Source organism: Schistocerca gregaria, chromosome 6 (genome assembly GCF_023897955.1).
Source record: "Schistocerca gregaria isolate iqSchGreg1 chromosome 6, iqSchGreg1.2, whole genome shotgun sequence".
NCBI lineage: Eukaryota > Metazoa > Arthropoda > Insecta > Orthoptera > Acrididae > Schistocerca > Schistocerca gregaria.
Genome location: NC_064925.1, coordinates 350,449,313 through 350,469,660, shown reverse-complemented (window position 1 = coordinate 350,469,660; position 20,348 = coordinate 350,449,313). Strand labels below are relative to the sequence as shown.

The following is a 20,348-nucleotide window of genomic DNA, read 5'->3' as shown; positions in this document are numbered from 1 at the left end:
GTTGGCAAAGTGTCACCTATCATTCGTCCTCGCAAAATTGCTGATCTAGTCGATAAAAGACAAAAACATGCCTATTATTCATTCAGATTGCTTCGATATTAATGGTCTCAGGATCTGATGACAAATTCCGATTAACTCCCGACTTGAAATTTCATCTCATCTTGACGTCTGAAATTGACATAACTCAGCAGATAAAATTGCCACAAATTCGTCGCTCCCATATTAAATGATTTTCTATTTCATCATTTATTACGCAGAGAAATAAATAATCCTTTGCATCACTTTCATTGGCGTCGAATAATACACAAATATTATACTGTAGATACCGACGGAAGGATGCAGAATTCAGACTGTTTCACAGTATCATTACATATCTAAGGATGCATGGTTTCGAGGTATTATATAAATAAAATTCTCTCGAGCTTTAGTTGTGGCAAGTAGTTTAAAATACACGAACATTCGGCCGAGCAATCTTCGACCATTGTCAAGTATTGACTCTGTCATGGTTGCTGTTGGCGTCCATATACAGCCGCGCTGCCTTCTATGTCACTGTTGCTTGCTCCAGCGCCTCGTATGGTAATGTTCTTTGCGCGCCCGCCGCGACCAAATGGTTGAAATTGCTCTGAGCACTATGTGACTTAATTGCTGAGGTCATCAGTCCCCTAGAACGTAGAACTACTTAAACCTAACTAATCTGAGGACATCACACACACCCATGCCCGAGGCAGGATTCGAACCTGCGACCGTAGCGCCTGGAACCGCTCGTACCACGGCCGGCCCGCCACGATCGCCGCAGCCTTCAGATGACCGGGTACGAAGCAATGCGTATCAATGGGACACCGTGTTTATTCATGGTGTTGTCACAAATTTTTGTATCGAAAGCTTCTTTAATTACGCCGTCCCACAAACATCACTCCGTGTGATAACAGATGTCTCGTCGAATGCTCTGCTATTGATTATTTCTCAGCGTACCAAACGTGAAAACATCTCTTGTGTTCTACTGAGCGCCGTTCAATGTTACCCACAGTGTGTCCTACATAGAACTGTTCCCACTCACACGAGACTTTATCTCCTTCTCCAAGCTGGAGCTTCGCTGGAGCTATTTCGTTGATTTCATTTTATTTCATCACAGAGCAATGTTTTGCCAAAAAATTAGCATATTTAAAAAAAAACTATTATTATTGTTAATAATTTTAAAAATGAGAACAATTCGACGAAGGACAAAGAAACTGATACCAGTAATGAATTTAAAATAGTTCTTAGGAACTGGCGTACAATTTTCATGATTCTCAATAATTTTTAGAAGATAAAATATATTTGCTGGGTGTGCATTATACAACAATAAAAAAATTAATACAGCTAAACACTTTCAGCGAAACTAATGCAACTGCTAATGAATGCAACGGTAGGGTAACCAGTGTCGTGTGTATCGTAACAGATAATCAAATTCTGCTGTGTGTGGGAAAGCTCCCGACCGAAGGCTATCCAGAAGCGAGTATCTTCGACTTTTCATCCTGGTAACGGGGATGACACGTTATACCATAGACGACACGAACACCAAAGGCAATTTGGAGCATCCAGAACAATGACCATCGACTGCCAATCACTGTTCTCAAGGCTGGTTTTAGCTATGTCCATAACGTACTCATTTAACTTGATCAGTTCTGACATATGATTAGTGATAAAGCGAATTTTACCACGTTGAATTAGCTTATAATTGTGCCTCGAATTCAATAGGGAGACTGTTTCATCATACGACGGAGCGTTGCCTTTTCCGAATCTGTGAGATGGCTCAAAAGCCTAGTGTCTGTCGTATTCCGTCACTGTAAGCGGAATGTACCCTGAAAATCTTTTCTCCTAAGTACCTGCTTTGCCAGAGTATCTCAAATCACGCAATGACCTGCGGTGTGTAAGACTGTGAAATCTATCAGAGCAGTGGACCTATCTGCAACTCCGTCATACTCTCCTTAAGACACCATATTGACTATAAATTACGCAGTGGAATAGCTATCTTGAAATACTGTAACACAGAATCATAAGGTGGGAAATTGTAATAATTCTGCTATAAAACTACCCATTCAACCAATAGAGTGAATCACTGTCTTAAAGGAAACTATGTGCACTTTCAAATTAAAATGCAAATGAAACATAAATCGATTAATTATTACATTAAACATTTACAAAGTATTGGCATCAAGACGCAACTGAAAACAAGGTCAATTACTTGGTTCAAATGGCTCTGAGCATTATGCGACTTGACTTCTGAGGTCATCAGTCGCCTAGAACCTAGAACTAATTAAACCTAACTAACCTAAGGACATCACACACATCCATGCCCGAGGCAGGATTCGAACCTGCGACCATAGTGGTCGCCCGGTTCCAAACTGTAGCGCCTAGAACCGCACGGCCACGCCGGCCGGCAAGGTCAAGTACTGACGACAACTAACAAGATTGCAAGCGGAGTTATGGCTTCCGTATCCTAACTGCACATTAAATAATTAATTTAGAAACTCCTGTGGTCGATTGAATACCACATCAGCGATACTAACGCATGAATCATGTTTGCTGTGCAAACGGTAGGCTTCATATCTAAACATTAACGCCCTTCTAGTGAACCGTTCTGCTGTATGCTCTCACCTATTTACTGTGGCGGTATGTCGGTTGTAGTGAAGTATCAGAATCTCGCTCGTCAGGACTCGGACACCTAGTACCGTCATTCAAGTCTTGAGCCAGAGGCCTGTCTCTGTCCACAATCAAACCAAGACTGTCCTCTTTTCTTCATCCAGCTTCCGACTCGGCAGTTTTCGCCACGTGGCCGCAAACGCCAATCAGGAAAAATATTACTCTTTTCTGTCAATAGCGTGTCAATGCCGCAATTAAGAAATTCCCAACACGGAATGGCCCAATGAGAGTACATCTTCCTCCCTAGTTTGTTCTAGAAATTCCCATCTGACGTCATCCGGCGATGGGTGAATCGGAGGGCTGATTTCACTTCTTAATTTCCTGATGCCAAACGATGCCAAACGAAGGTGACGTGCCCTGTGAGAGGTCCCTGTTCTCACCGTGGTTTTATTCCTAGATTCCAAGAATAGTATTTTTCTACCATAAACTGTGGTATCGTAGCTAGCACATGAGACTGTTTCCCTCGGCCATCTAAAGTATAAACGGAAGGAGCCAAGCAAGACCGCTTGTAAACTTCCAACGTAAATTATCATCCATCCCCTGTAGATTTCAACTCTAAAGAGGCCGTCCTAATTATAAGATTAGAAGGCACATAAATGTATACCGTTTGATGATCACGGTTCAGAGGACAGTTTCAGGCTTTTAAATAGTCTGTTATGGTGTTACAGATGGATGCTCTAAACTAAGATAACAGGACATGTATTTGGTTAATGACGTCCCTGGTGATTGAGGGGTGTAATCTGTAGCGAAGGTAGATATTGGAACACAGTCAACAAATAATTTAGGGGGTGCCGTAAATTCCTTGTTAGATGAAGACGTTAGCACAGCACTAGAGGCTGTGACGTGAAACCAGCCAGAAGACTGTTATCTCCAGCCCAGAGCGATGTCCCAAGTGACTGGAAAAATGCGCAGGCGACTCCTGTGTATACGATGGCTAAATAAATGTACCCGAAAAATTGCAGACGAATATCCTTGACATCGGGTTGCTGCAAAATTCGTGAACATATTCTCATTTCAAATATAATCAATTCCCTTGAGACGGGAAACCTCCTGTCTACAAACCCGCACAGTTTCAAAAAACATCGCTCGTGCGAAACCAGCCAGCCCTATTTTCACGTGATATATTGCAAACTATATCTGAAGTGCAACAAGCAGATTCCATATTCCTAGATTTCCGAAAAGCATTTGAAACGGTGCCCCACCGCAGACTGTTAACGAACATATGAGCATACGGAATAGCTTTCCAGATACGTGAGTGTCTCGGAGACTTGTTAAATAACAGATCATTGTCATCGACACCAAGTGTTCATCGGAGACAAGAGTACCTTCAGGACTACCCCAGGGAGTTGTGACAAAACCGCTGTTACTTTCTCTACACAGAAATGATATGGCGGATAGGGAGGGCAGCATTCTGCGGCAATTTCGTGAAGAAGTTAGATGTCATTGAGTGTCTGGAGAAGGATACGAGATGAGTTAGACTAAATTTTTACTTGATGTTAGAATAACAGCTAGCTCTAAATGTAGAAAGTTATAGGATAATGTAGTTGAGTAGGGGGCCAACGGCCTTGCCGCAGTGGTAACACCGGTTCCCGTCAGATCACCGAAGTTAAGCGCTGTCGGGCTGGGCTAGACCTTGGATGGCTGACCATCTGGTCTACCGAGCGCTGTTGCCAAGCAGGATGCACTCAGCCCTTGTGAGGCAAACTGAGGAGCTACTAGAATGAAATTTTCACTTAACAGCGGAGTGTGCGCTGATATGAAACTTACTGCCAGATTAAAACGCTGTGCCGGACCGAGACTCGAACTCGGGACCTTTGCCTTTCGCGGGCAAGTGCTCTACCAACTGAGTTACCCAAGCACGACACACGCCCCGTCCTCACAGCTTTAATTCCGCCAGTACCACGACTCCTACCTTCCAAACTTCACAGAAGGACGGGGCGTGAGTCGTGCTTGGGTAGCTCAGTTGGTAGAGCACTTGCCCGCGAAAGGCAAAGGTCCCGAGTTCGAGTCTCGATCTGGCACACCATTTTAAACTGCCAGGAAGTTTCATATGAGGAGCTACTTGATTGTGAAGTAGCGTTTCCGGTCTCGGAAACTGACATCGGCTGGTAGAGCGGTGTGCTGCCCACATGCCCCTCCATACCTGCATCCAGGGACGCCTGTGGGCTGAGGATGACGCAGCGGCCAGTCGGTTCCTTTGGACGTTCATGGCCTGTGCGGGAAGAGTTTAATTTAGCTTTAGTTGAGTAGGAAAACATCCAGCAATGTTCTAAGCATCAGTTGTGTACTGCTTGGCGCAGTCAAGTTGATGAAATACCTAAATGTAATGTTACAAAGTGACATCGGATTGAACGAGCTTGTTAAAACTGTAGTGTGGAAGCCGATTGTCAACTTTGGTTTATTGGAAGAATTTTAGGGGAGTGTGGTTCACCTGTGAAGGAGACCTCATATATAGGACAGTAGTGGAACCCATTCTTAAGTATTGCTCGAGTGTTTGGGATCCACTCCAGGTAGGACTAAAGGCAGACATCGAAGCAATTCAGATTCGTTATCGTTAGGTTCGAACAATACGAAACTGTTACGGAGATGCTTCGGGAACTCAAAATGAATTCCAGGAGTGAGGGTGAGGAGGTTTCGAGAAACACTATTGAGGAAATTCAGATAACTGCATTTAAAGCTGACTGTAGAATGAGTCTACTAGCTCCAATGTGCATTTCGCGTATGGACCACGAAAGTAAGATAAGAAAAATTATGGTTCGTAGTGAGGCACGTAGACAGTCGATCTTTTCTCGCTTCTTTGCGAGTGTAACAGGAAAGGAAATGATTAGTATTGGTACAATGTACGTCCTGCCACGCACCGTACGATGGCTAGTGAAGTATGCAACTAGAGATGCAGAAATCATAGAAATAGTAATTTGAATGAACATATTCACTGTGATTGAAGTTTTCGTCCGATTGTTTACAGTGATGCAGAATTTTAAAAAAAGGAACTTGCAGTATTGTAATATCGCTGAGGAAAGTCATTTTTGTAGGCAACAAATGGGACGAGAGATTTTTGAGAAAATATTTTCCTCGCTGGAAATACTGCCGTGTTGGTGAAAAAATGTTTTCTACGTAACCCCCTCTCCCGTTACCTTTGATGGCACCAAACAGCAGCAGTAAATATTATCACCGTCGGTGGAAGGGAAGGAGAAGGTACGAAGGAGGCATAAAAAGCGAACGCGGAAAGAGAAGCCAGCGAATATCCTGCGAACTTGCACCACCTTGCTCCGTCTGGCTGGCGGGCAGCTGTTTATGAACTTGCTGTGAGCTAACTCAACTCCGGTCTGGAAAACAAATTTAAAAGGCAAACAGTTATTGTTGTTTGTAGTAGTAACTGTGCCCTGGTGCGGGGGTGAACTACATTGCACAGAAAGGAGAATGTTCAAGCAGTCTGCAAGTCTAAACAACGCTGTACGTGTAATACGCAGCACTGGTCTATCGGCATGCACGGCGCTAAAGGTTCTTCGTAAGCAGAAGAAGTTTATGAGCATAAAATGGTCTCTACGAACTTGTTGCTTCAAAGTCGTAAAAAATTCACAACCTTTGACGGTACAGTCTTCGTGAAGGAATCAACTGACTTTGAAAGAGACGAACGGAGGCTCCGGATGTACGGGTGAACGGTGTAGTAGTGCGGCCTGCTAATACCGACTACACCAACGCTCACAATGTTTCCTAGTTCACAGTGTGATTGTGATCATCACGAAGTGAAATGCGGTGCATTCTCCATAGTAATCTCTTAGTATTAAGTGGCTACTTCAGTACATTTTTGATTGCATAATCCGAATCTCTACAAGAGCTATTAACGTACTGTCCAATTACATCGTCAGAATCCATGCCCCGCTGAGATGAAATTATACTTGTTAGTAAGGCTGTGTGGAGTCACATATATTCTCTTTACACTAAGAATAACAAAGTGAGAAATGTGGCGACCTTGTATAGGAAAGTATAGTAGTTGTCATCTAGGACAGCTGAAATGTGCAGTGCGACTATCAGGACACCATATGTCGTTGCTGTACTAAAGCTAGATGTAACGCAAATATTCTTGAACATGGAAAAATTGGTCGCTTGCGAAGCTGCTGTTCTAAATGAGCTTCAGAAATCACAGTTTACTGTAATCTTCTCACGTGTGGTAAGGTCTGATATCGACTGCTTCTAGTTTTTGTTAAAATCAAGTATCTCTCCAGTTATCACAGACGAAAGTAATCATAAGGAAAATCGTGTGCTCCATAGTGTTAAAGCCAATTCAGAGTGAATTCATACTTTAAATGTAAATTTATTACTCTTGCGATATGAAAGCGAGAAGTCACCACAGAGTATGCTCGGTGAAAAACAAAAAATGTACCAAAAATGCATACTGATTGTACCTTTCTTTACTTCCTATTTGTAGTCTACTTTGAAGAATCTTAAACGAAACAGTCTACTTTCTCTGCCAGAGATCTTCCTCGGCGGAAAATCCGTGCAAAGAACAAATCAAAAAAATTCTACTTCTTATGACCAACGTTAGCAGTAAAACTTCAAATTGTTGTAAAATTTTGTGGAATGCCTCGTCAACTCATGAAGGAACACAGACGTATTAGTGACAAGCTTTTAATCTGCTTAACGACAATTTATCAGTTTTTGTATACTCAAGAGGCCTTATGCAGTATCTGTATAACTTGTTTACTACAGTCACTCAGTGGATTTTGGGATTTGTACTCGTAGCTTTAGAATTTAAAACGTTCAGTACGAATCATTTGCGCTCGTATGAAATTGAAGCGTACCAACTTCCATTTTTCGTATATATAGTTCAAAAGAGTCACAAATCTTTGACAGTTACAATGTTTTACGGACTGAAGCTTCCTGTGAAGTTTTTTGGACTGTCTGATTAATCTCGCAACACTTGATGCTTGTCTAGAAAGCCGAAATCGTGGTCTCTACGAAATATAAGGCAATAAGGTGCAGTATTAATATGGTATAATTAAGCTTTTAATTGGAGCAGGGGTCAGTGGATGGACTTTTTGGCACTGTATCGACGATACTAGGTATTTCCTCAAATACCAAATCTGCAACTCAGTACCGAATGGCTACGAATCCGTTTGTTTCCTAAACCATCGAGAATTTAAGGATCAGGTATTTCCCAACATAAAGGATCTTGTGTAATGTTGCTCGACCAAACGTGTGTTGTCACTGTATCCGTCCACTAAAAACTGTAAATGGACCAATATGGACCGAAACTGTAAAAAGCAACAACAGCCACTTTTTTTACATAAACACTACTTTTGTGAAAATAAATATACATAGCATTACTGGACTCTACTAGATCTTTCGTTGATTTCAATAGTCTTCTTTTAGGATATGCGTGATAGAAAATACTATAGATCAGTGTGTATCGTAATCTTTGGCCAGAGCTTTTGGAGACAAAACCTGCGGTTAGCTATAGGACTGTTAGCGTTTTTAAAAATATCGGGAATCCGATATATGTGCATTTAAAAAGTTACCACTACACTTCTCAATACATCGAAAAAATATCGATATGTCGATATTTCGACGGAAGAGTTATTTACGTACCGGTCTATAAAAATATCTGCTTCACAATTTAAAAATACATCCAGTTTTAGACCTGTATATTTAAATATTGATTTATTATTAGATACTCTGAACACCAACAAGCTAGCAGTCTGCTTATCCGCCTTCGAGCAAGAATTGAAAGGAAAACGATGCACATTGAAGTTTGGCGATAGCTAACTTGCTAACCGTAGTAACAACAAGTAAGTGGCACAATAAATGTGTCTGACAGGCCCGTCGTTCGGTTACCTCACATATTGGATTTGTTCGGAAAACTTCATTTCTGAAAACGCCCGCGACCTAGCACTTGTAATGCCAAAATCGTGTAGTTAACTTAAACGTTGCAGTTTAGCAGCATCGAGCGGCGATCACGTCAGCATTTCCCCTCATACGTCTTCGCCTGCGGCAGAGACCAGTCTTGTCCTTTAGATTTTTGTTCATCATTTTCAGCAACTGCTTTTAACGCAACACGTGTGCTGTTTCTTCACTTTAGAAATCTTGTTATTACATTCACACCAACACATCTCCCCCCCCCCCCCCCCACTTCAAACGGACTTCTGTGTACTATCCATGCTTGCTTCACACAGTGGAAGGGAAAACCGACAAAAAATATAACATAAAATAAAAATATCGACACTCTAAAATGACGTTTCGATATCGATATATCGGGACATACACAGCATATATATATATATATACACTCCTGGAAATGGAAAAAAGAACACATTGACACCGGTGTGTCAGAACCACCATACTTGCTCCGGACACTGCGAGAGGGCTGTACAAGCAATGATCACACGCACGGCACAGCGGACACACCAGGAACCGCGGTGTTGGCCGTCGAATGGCGCTAGCTGCGCAGCATTTGTGCACCGCCACCGTCAGTGTCAGCCAGTTTGCCGTGGCATTCGGAGCTCCATCGCAGTCTTTAACACTGGTAGCATGCCGCGACAGCGTGGACGTGAACCGTATGTGCAGTTGACGGACTTTGAGCGAGGGCATATAGTGGGCATGCGGGAGGCCGGGTGGACGTACCACCGAATTGCTCAACACGTGGGGCGTGAGGTCTCCACAGTACATCGATGTTATCGCCAGTGGTCGGCGCAAGCTGCACGTGCCCGTCGACCTGGGACCGGACCCCAGCGACGCACGGATGCACGCCAAGACCGTAGGATCCTACGCAGTGCTGTAGGGGACCGCACCGCCACTTCCCAGCAAATTAGGGACACTGTTGCTCCTGGGGTATCGGCGAGGACCATTCGCAACCGTCTCCATGAAGCTGGGCTACGGTCCCGCACACCAATAGGCCTTCTTCCGCTCACGCCCCAACATAGTGCATCCCGCCTCCAGTGGTGTCACGACAGGCGTGAATGGAGGGACGAATGGAGACGTGTCGTCTTCAGCGATGAGAGTTGCTTCTACCTTGGTGCCAATGATGGTCGTATGCGTGTTTGGCACCGTGCAGGTGAGCGCCACAATCAGGACTGCATACAACCGAGGCACACAGGGCCAACACCCAGCATCATGGTTTGGGGAGCAATCTCCTACACTGGCCGTACACCTCTGGTGATCGTCGAGGGGACACTGAATAGTGCACGGTACATCCAAACCATCATCGAACCCATCGTTCTACCATTCCTAGACCGGCAAGGGAACTTGCTGTTCCAACAGGACAATGCACATCCACATGTATCGCGTGCCACCCAACGTGCTCTAGAAGGTGTAAGTCAACTACCCTGGCCAGCAAGATCTTCGGATCTGTCCCCCATTGAGCATGTTTGGGACTGGATGAAGCGTCGTCTCACGTAGTCTGCACGTCCGGCACGAACGCTGATCCAACTGAGGCGCCAGGTGGAAATGGCATGGCAAGCCGTTCCACAGGACTACATCCAGCATCTCTACGATCGTCTCCATGGGAGAATAGCAGCCTGCATTGCTGCAAAAGATGGATATACACTGTACTAGTGCCGACATTGTACATGCTCTGTTGCCTGTTTCTATGTGCCTGTAGTTCTGTCAGTGTGATCATGTGATTTATCTGACAACAAGAATGTGTCAATAAAGTTTCCCCTTCCTGGGACAATGAATTCACGGTGTTCTTATTTCAATTTCCTGGAGTGTATATATATATATATATATATATATATATATATATATATATATATATATATATATATATATATATATATATATATCTGAGACTGATTTGATGCAGCTCTCCATGCTACTCTATCCTGTGAAAGCTTCTTCATCTCCCAGTACCTACTGCAACCTACATCTTTCTGAATCAGCTTCGTGTATTTATCTCTATCTGTTCAAAACTATCCGAACACACTTATGTAACGCGGAATTGGTAACCAGATCTCACGGGAGGTGTGCCGCGAGAAAAAAGAAGTGGGGATTATTGTATTTCCAATAGAGAGACAGAAACAGCAGAGTGGGCGGTCAATAGAAATCTCTAAGAGAACACAGCGAGAGATGTAACATTGTTTCCCAGAAACTTCACTCAGTGGATGAGGGATCGAAATAAGCGATCACTTGTCTCGTCTTATTCTTAGACACTCGACCGTTTCTGAGTAAATGACAGGTAAAGATTTCGACGTAGTTTAGATGCTTCTTAGCACGCTCCAGTCTCATTCGAAAGGGTGGTACAGTGACAGACATCACAATTTACAATTCTCTATTATTCCAATCTCGTAAAGCACCTACATCATACCATACGAGCTCTGATTTCCCTTATTTTATCGTGGTGTTCCCTATGTACATCGATTTCAAAAAATATTTCCGCACTCGGAGGAGAAAGTTGGTGATTCGAATTTCGTGAGAAGATTCCGTCGCAACGAACAACACCTTCCTTTTAATGATGTCCAGCCCAACCCCTTTAAAGTTTCTGTGACACTTTCTCCCATATTTGGCGATAATACAAAACGTGCTGCCTTTCTTCGAACTTTGTCGATGTACTTCGTCAGTCCTATCTGGTAAGGATCCCACACCGCATAGCAGTATTCTAAAAGAGTACAGACAAGCGTAGTGTAGACAGTCTCCTTAGTAAGTCCGTTACATTTTTTACGTGTCCTGCCAATAAAGCGCAGTCTTCGGTTAGACTTCCCCACAACATTTTCCACGTAATCCTTCCTACTTAAGTTGTTCGTAATTGTAACTTCTAGGTATTTAATTGATTTTACGTCGCTTGAACAGATTATGAATAAAGATACACTAGGTCTATAGGTACTACACCGAAAATAATTCCAATAATTTTCTCATTAATTTAGTGTCTTTTTGTAATTAATTCACCGGATGTACATTTAGTGGCTTAATAGAGACATAATTATTTCAATATACATTGTAAAACGTACGTGGAATATGCAAAACATAAAATTAGTAATCGGGTATCGGTTCAGGAGCGCGGTAGTGTGAAGTCGCAACGCTAGCCACTTCCCATCCCTTGTATTTAACTGTTTACCCTCTAAAAGACTCAGAAAGTACCTCGAAAACTTTGACCGTCGTTTTCGCAGATACGGTCCAGTATCTACGGATAAACAGATACCTTCTTCGACTGAGCAAATTTTCTGGGATATCGGATTATGATACTTTCCGTGTGAAGGGGAAACAAAAAACTCAAGTACTGATGGATAGGGACCACCGAGCATGGCGGAGTGCTGTTGCAAAATATCTTATGAAATCAGCGGAAGGAATCATACATGAGTTACAGACCGGTATCGTCCGTTCAGCTAGCACAATGACCGAGCGGAGGAAGTTAAGGAGAATGGGGTACAATCACTGAGTAGTTCCTTGTGAGAAAAATATTACTATAGCCAGTGCTAAGTGAAGTTTAAGATGACGCAAAGAGCGACAACATTGGACAGTGGATGACAGGAAACGAAGGATTTCGAGTGATGAATCCCGCTATAGCTTCTGATTACCCGATACATGGCTTTCGGTTCGGTGAATGTCGGAAGAACATTATTACCAGCCATCATGTGTAGTGCCAACAGTACAGAGCAGGTCGTAGTACGGGGTAAGGGTCCTTTTTATGGTAGGCGTGTATTCGCATAATTGTGCCTAAGAATGACTTAATTGTTACAAAATAAACAAGGTGTAGAGTGCTCATAAGAAAAAGGGGAAAAAAACTTTTATGAGCAATATATGTGTCAATCTCACACATAAATTTTAGTCTCGTATTATCTTCTCTGACGGTATTTGTCTAGAGCGTAGCGTTATATGAAAGTGAAACTTGGCTGCAAGTTGTACAGGCAAGAAGAAAAAAACCTTAACTCCGTCCGAACAGGCCTTGTAACGCCCAACGGTACCGACCGGCAAACTTGTCATCCTAAGCCCACAAGCGCCACTGGATTCGAATATGGAGGGGTATGTGGTCAGCACACCGCATTCTCAGCCGTATTTTTGCTTACGAGACCGGGGCCGCTACTTCTCAATCAAACAGCTCCTCAGTTTGCCTCACAAGGTCTGAGTGCTCCCCGCTTGCCAACAGCGCTCGGCAGACCGGATGGTCACCCATCCACGTGCTAGCCCAGTCTGACATCGCTTAACGAGAGTGATCTGGCGGCAAACGGTGTTACCACTGCGGCAAGGCGGTTGGCATAGACAAGAAGGAAAAAGATAAATGTGAAATGTGACGACACTACAGACTACTGAATATTGGATGCGTAGATCGGGTAAGCTAAAGGAATGTACTGACTAGAATCGGATAAAAAACTGCTTTATGTCCCAGCGTGCTTAAAGGAAGGGAGGTATTGATCATACACCGTCTCAGAATTCAGATATAGTCTATGTGGTAATCGAGCGAACGTGAGAGATAAAATTGTTGATGAAGATCAAAACATGGTTACAATAAGAACAATGAAATGTATGTGTGGTGCAGTACTTACGCAGATGTGAAAATAATTGCACAAGATAGGCTAGATGGATGAGCCGAATGAGATCAGTCCTTGGACTTACGGCCGCAACAAGAATAACAACAAACATTCCCCAATACACTAATGTTAATGAGACGACTCAAGTGATGCCTCCGTATAAAGTGGAAAGTTGTGGGCGTTTTCTTTAGTTACCTAAGATGGACTAATGTTAGAAAAGCAATCGATGTCTGCGCATATTCAACGCAGCATTTGTTGAGCAACCAGAAAAATTCGCGTCTGTATCAAGAGTCTGCAACTAGTTTCTCTTTTGAGATTCTGAACTTTAGTAATCGTGACTGGCAATTGCCCCTGAATGATACTTAGAAGGAAGTGATGGACGTTAGGAAAATTGTACACTATCTCGTCAAACGTACTCACATAATCGTATTTAATGCAGAATTCATTAAGAAATGTCACGAGAAATGATGCGACTAGTGTAAACGAAGTCGGGGAGTATTGTGTTGTGAGTACAGAGGCGTTAACAGTAGAGTAGGTCGGTTAACAGGGCTCATTGTCTTCGAACGTACACTAATCATCGGCTGTCACCAGACCAAGAGATACATGAGGGACATTTCAGCTATAGCTACCCAAATCGACTGCTGGCGACGTGATTGGTAAGTGGAAATTTGAAGGACCTACCTCAGCCTACCAAAACCCGGTAGACCTCTTGCAGTGCTGGACAGGGAAAGTCGAGCATTGCAGAGGGCAGCTGAAAAAATCACACGAAATCAACTAACGGAATCATTTGTGAGTTCCAGAGCGCTACAAGCAAGCCAGGCAGCACTGCGACAGTGCATGTATGGAGTTAAAAATAATGGTGTACAATGGTCGAACACATGTTCATCAGACACACATTCCTATAGTGAATGCTAAGCGGCGCTTGAGGTGTTGCAAAGAGCGACGCCACTGACAGTGAATGGGTGGAAGCGAATGATTTGGACTGAACAATCAGGCTTTAACATGAGGTCATTCAATGGGTGTTAGGGTTTGCCGAATGCCTGGAGATAAAACCATATGTTACAGCACTGTGAAATGCGTACAGTAGAGGAACAGTTCGGAGACGATACTTCGTATGAGCATGACAGTTTACCCTTGTCGTAAGGCGGCACCTGTGAGGCAGATGTTTGTGGATGGTAACGTTGCTGAAATGGTCTAGCTTGCCCACATTCCCGATCTGAATCTAATGGCATGAGTTAGAACGTTAAATCCGTTCCAGATCCCCAAGTCCAACATCACTATCACCTCTGGTTTCGGATGTTGAGGAAGAATGGGCTGCCATTTCCCCAAAGAGATTCGGACACCTCAATGCCCGGATTCTTTTAATGAGATAGTGTGCGTGGTTGACTGAAAAGCAATGCCTCCACCTTCGTAACTCTTCAACAGTTGGCAGCATTGGTATGCGGCAGGTACTGGCTTGTTCCGTAGCCTCTTCTCTACACCTCAAGATGGCGTGAAACCCTAGATTTGAACGGTTGTGTTGTTGCAGTGTAAAGCATGGAACCCTGCGTAGACGGTAGGCAAATGTGATTTATGCAACGTGCAGTCATTGAATTGTTGACAGCAGAAGGAGTCACCCTACTGCAACCTACATCCTTCTGAACCTACTTAGTGTATTAATCTCTTGGTCTCCCTCTACGATTTTTACCCTCCACCCTGACCTCCAATGCTAAATTTGTGATCCCTTCATGCCTCAGAACATCACCTACCAACCGGTCCCTTCTTCTCGTCAAGTTGTGCCACAAACTCCTCTTTCCCCCAATTCTATTCAATACCTCCTCATTAGTTATGTGATCTACCCATCTAATCTTCAGCATTCTTCCGTAGCACCACATTTCGAAAGCTTCTATTCTCATCCTGTCCAAACTATTTATCGTCCATCTTTCACTTCCATACATGGCTACACTCCATACAAATACTTTCAGAAACGACTTCCTGACACTTAAATCTATACTCGATGTTAACAAATTTCTCTTCTTCAAAAACGCTTTCCTTGCCATTGCCAGTCTACTTTTTATATCTTCTCTACTTCGACCATCATCAGTTACTTTGATCCCCAAATAGCAAAACTCCTTTACAACTTTAAGTGTCACATTTCCTAATATAATTCCCTCAGCATCACCCGACTTAATTTGACTACATTCCATTATCCTAGTTTTGCTTTTGTTGATGGTCATCTTATATCCTCCTTTCAAGACACTGTCCATTCCGTTCAACTGCTCTTCCAAGTCCTTTGCTGTCTCTGACAGAATCACAATGTCATCGGCAAACCTCAAAGTTTTTATTTCTTCTCCTTCGATTTTAATACCTACTCCGAATTTTTCTTTTGTTTCCTTTACTGCTTGCTCAATATACAGATTGAATAACATTGGGGAGAGGCTACTACCCTGTGTTACTCCCTTCCCAACCACTGCTTCCCTTTCATGTCCCTCGACTGTTATAACTGCCATCTGGTCTCTGTACAAATTGTAAATAGCCTTTCGGTCCCTGTATTTTACCCCTGCCACCTTTAGAATTTGAAAGAGAGTATTCCAGTCAACATTGTCAAAAGCTTTCTCTAAATCTACAAATGATAGAAACGTAGGTTTGTCTTTCCTTAATCTTTCTTCTAAGATAAGTCGTAAGGTCAGTATTGCCTCATGTGTTCCAACATTTCTACGGAATCGAAACTGATCTTCCCCGAGGTCGGCTTCTACCAGTTTCTCCATTCGTCTGTAAAGAATTCACGTTAGTATTTTGCAGCTGTGACTTATTAAACTGATAGTTCGGTAATTTTCTCATCTGTCAACACCTGCTTTCTTTGGGGTGGACATTAGTTTTTTGAGAACGGAAATCTTCACTATAAAAACCGACATGTATTCCACAAAGAGGGGTATTGCGAAACTCAGTTACCTCTGTTCATCTATGAGATCCAGAGAGCCGTAGGCAACGGTGTCAGCATTCAGGCCTGGTTACGTGATTTCCAGGAGACATTCAATACAGGTCCGCGCTGTCTTTTGGTGTATAGTTTACGAGGCTACTAAGTATCTATACTACATTTGTAACTGGATTTAATACTTCCTCATTACGAAATTTTTACAGATCAAAATCTGCAGATTTGAAGGTAACTTCAGCAGTATTGTTACTGTGGACAATACATTAATGATTCAATGGATTTCACTGAAATCACTGGAAGCTGTTCGTCAATGATACTGTTGTCTATAGAAAATGCTGTGCCGTTTCATCGCTGTAAGGAATCACCATTCGTGCATCGATCAGTAGAATGGTTAGAAAGGTGTCATACGGGGAAAAGCGCCTGTTAGTTTGATGATCAAGTACTGTGGAGCAAGAGTGCGTATTCAGCATGTAAGAAAACTCATTCGCGTCGCTGATGATGCGGAAAACATTGGCCAACAGCCATAGAATCTGAGCTTGTGACGCCTTATAGCTCATTCCCAGACTGAGTCCAATCGTATCCAGATGGGCACAGTATGCCCAGCGACGCAGTAAATGCCATCCGAGAATTAAAGGGTGAATGCCGTTCACAATCCAAGATGAAGCCGCCAGCCGTTATCCAGAGACTTTTCTGTCATTAGCTGCAGGATTTTGTCTTAGCTGCTGTCTTCATGTAGTAACCTCGGCGCCATTACACCATCGAGTCACCCGTAGAGCGACTATCTTCTGCCGACGGCTGTCTCCCTGGTGGGCCATGGGTTTGAACCTGGTCACCTAGCTGTCCAGCTGCTACCCCTAATACGACGAGACTTCTGTGTCAAAGGCTGCAGGCTTTTGCCTGGGCTGAAATCTGCAAGCAGTAAATTTGATGCGGTGCACTGTCGAGCCATCCGCTGTGCAACTACCTTCTGCTAACGGGCAGCTCCCTGGTGGACCGTGCGCTCAAGCCTAGCCACCTTGCTGCCCTGAGGCTCTGTCTCTGTCCTCCAACCCGTGCGGGCTAACATTATTACTGTCTAAGGCCTCCATCGCCTCCAGACCGTCGTCTTCAACCGGAAACGAGTTACCGCTACCTGATCCAGTGTGTTATACGCTGCCGGCATGCGATCAACGAAGCAGTCACAGCTGTTCTCCGTCGCCCCTCGCCCCGAACGCATCACTTTGCGCCACATCCCTGCGGCTGCGCTGACACCAGCACACGCCTCCTTCCTAGCAGACAACCGCTGATACCTGCGTGCTCCAATGAGCATGGAATTTGGAAATCTGTGGTAAGTTTCTGTAGGGCCAAACTGCTGAGGTCATCGGTCCCTAGGCTTACACACAACTTAAACTAACTTACACTGAAGGGAAAACACACACCCATGCCCGAGGGAGGACTCGAACCTCCTACGGGGGTAGCCTCGTGAAACGTCGCAAGGCACCTCAGACGGTGCGGCTATCGCATGCGGCAGCGAGAAACACTGATCCCGCCAGGGATGTTTCACTGACATTTGGTTCTCTTCTTCAGTTCACCACCACCACCGCACCAACTTCCACTCAGGGGAACGGCGCTGCATTCTGTCTTTCCAGCAACCCGCAATCGTAGGAGTCACATACTGACTCTGTAAAAGTAACAATGCGGGGAGATTCTAGCTCAGAAAGTCGACAGTTTGAATAGTGACTTGCAATGACAGGGTGCTGCCTTGGGTGCAGCCGGTTGCGGCATATCGGTTTGGGGGACCCTTACCGCTGGCGTGGGTGGTACGATGGGTACCTTCTCCGTGTGTGTGGCGGGGGAGGCGGCGACGAACGGCAGCGCTGTGTTGTGGCGCGCTGCGGCGTATCGCTTTGGCTACCAGCGTAGATCAGCGTCGTCTGCTGAGAACAGTCTGTAGGGAGCGGTAAGACAGAGGACTGATAATTAATAAAATAAATAGACAGAAAGACCCTCTATTATCCATTCACACTACAGGCAACGAAACACTGCAGACAGGAGTAATCATCAGGAACTACCAAAAGTGAGGTAACCACATGCAACCATGTGTAAGAAGAGTAGGAGACAGGCTGAAGTTAACAGAAAGAAATGCAATTCATCCACTAAACAAGAGACGTGCAAAACACTTACAAGACCGATTCTTGCGTTTTAGTGATCAATCTGGGGACCTTACGATGTTGAATTAATTGAAGAGGTAGTTAACATCCAACAAAGAGTGGCGCGTTTCGTCACAGATTCGTAATCCAGGGCTTCACAGCAAACGTACACCGCGAGGAGGCGGTGAGCACAAAACAATGAGCAACGATTGCGGCACCGCCTCCATCTACACCGAGATTAGTGTGGGGAGCCGTGAGGAGACTTGTGTAAACGAGAAACTGATTCTGAGGGAAATACGTGGAAAAATCTATAGTTCTTCACATTCACTGTTGCACTACAGATCAGGTACCTTAAGCTCAAAATCATCTGTCACTGGATGATTTCCTATTTTCCCACTGAGTTGCGCTAAGAATCCTGAGTTGTTTTCGAACAGGTTTGGCACACCTCCTTACATTAATAAATTCCGTGATAAAACCTACGTACACTTTCTTAGGCGCTGCTAAGTATGTCACATCCAGCTGCCTACTTGTGATATCTGAAGTATCGTAGAAAGATAAAAATTATCCAATTTTTTTGCTGAGGTTATACTAGCTGACTCTGAACATCATCTGGCACAACTAGTGTGGTACTTATCATTGTCGTATTTGATAAACATACCATGTAAAACTGGCTTAGCTAAGTGATCAGCCGCAACTACCAAGTATTCTTTCATTAAATCACTATCCCCAAAGAGCGCTAAGATCTCGGTAAAAGTAATGCAGTTTTGTAGCTGATTCGAGCAGCAGGTTCACTTGATTTTTCTTCCTTCTGAGAGGTTCCTTTGTTATTTATTTGAATTGTAAAATCACTTACTTGGTCAGGTCCTTCATATTTTCCGTTTGCTATTCTTTGAAGTGGTACGACTTGTTTTGCGCTTGAAAACAGAACTTACTTACACTATTCACTGTCTTACGTTGTACTAAAAATTTTGTATAAGGATATCCATTTTAGTGTGTAAAAAGATAATATTCGTCATGTGGGGGAATAAAATGCGAAGACATTGTCGATGTTGTACAATACTGACTCGCCGGTAATGCTACTAGATGCCACCGCTCTCCGAACTGACCTTCCCCTATTTCACTTCTGGCGATTCTCCCTTGTTTTAGCGATCAGAAGATTGGTAGTTTGGTAACAGGGGGAGGGGGGTCGAGGAATATAGCAATGCCTGAAACATCCTCCTCCTCAGGCCCTATGGTGGCTTGCGTTGTATTGATGGATATGTACAGTACGTAACAGTACACTTTTACACAAGGAATTCCACAGAAACACAGAACAGTGAAATGAAAGTGCAGAGGACTGGACAGTGCCACACTCGCGCACGCTCTCTTTCTTCCCTCCCGCCCCCCCCCCCCAGCAATGTCTCTTTCTCTCTCTCCCTCTCTCTCTCTCTCTCTCTCCCTCTCACACACACATATACACCCACACACTCACCACTCAGCCATACACAGAAAGCAACAAACAGATACATGTTCATTTGGAGAAGATATAAGACCACATTTGTCGGCTGCTGTTAGTTGGCACATGTTAAAACTTGTTCAAATACTCCTAGTTTCACACAGTACTTTTTACAATGTTATGACTACGATGTTATATATGTATCACTTTATTCATACCTGTTCAGTCCGCAATTTACTGTCTCATGTCACATCTGGTTTTTGTATGCGGTTGACTGAATAACACATGGTTCTTTATATGGTTGACTAAATCAGAGACGTAGTCGTGACAGTTAAATTCTGCTATAGTGTTAGTGTTGTGAAGTTTCAATGCAGTATTTATTGCTATAAACGCATCTAGTTGTAACTCGATGGCAGCTTTTTGCTTTACTCGTGAAACTATCGCACGCTCACGGCAAACTGCGGAGTTCCGTACCAGCCGCACAGGCTTTTCACATTTCATAGTTTGCAGCTCCTCGCATGGCTTTGCGTTCGGACTGCAGTTATATTCTGTTAATTAGTGTGAGGTCGTCCACCAATACCAAACACTCGCCGAGCTCAGCGTTCACACACGGTTTCTCGTAACTTCTCCCAGCGCACAGAAAGCTTAGTCTCCTTTCAGACTCATACACACCCGCAGCAAGAGTTACCAACTATGTGCCAATCTGTTCTCAAGAGTGTGTTTATTCG

At 43.8% G+C, this 20,348-nt stretch overlaps 1 pseudogene; it reads left to right on the top strand.

Annotated features, from left to right (window-relative positions):
- Window positions 1–4,237: 4,237 nt before the first annotated feature.
- On the top strand, window positions 4,238–4,355 carry LOC126279791 (5S ribosomal RNA; annotated as a pseudogene).
- The last annotated feature ends 15,993 nt before the right edge of the window (window positions 4,356–20,348 follow it).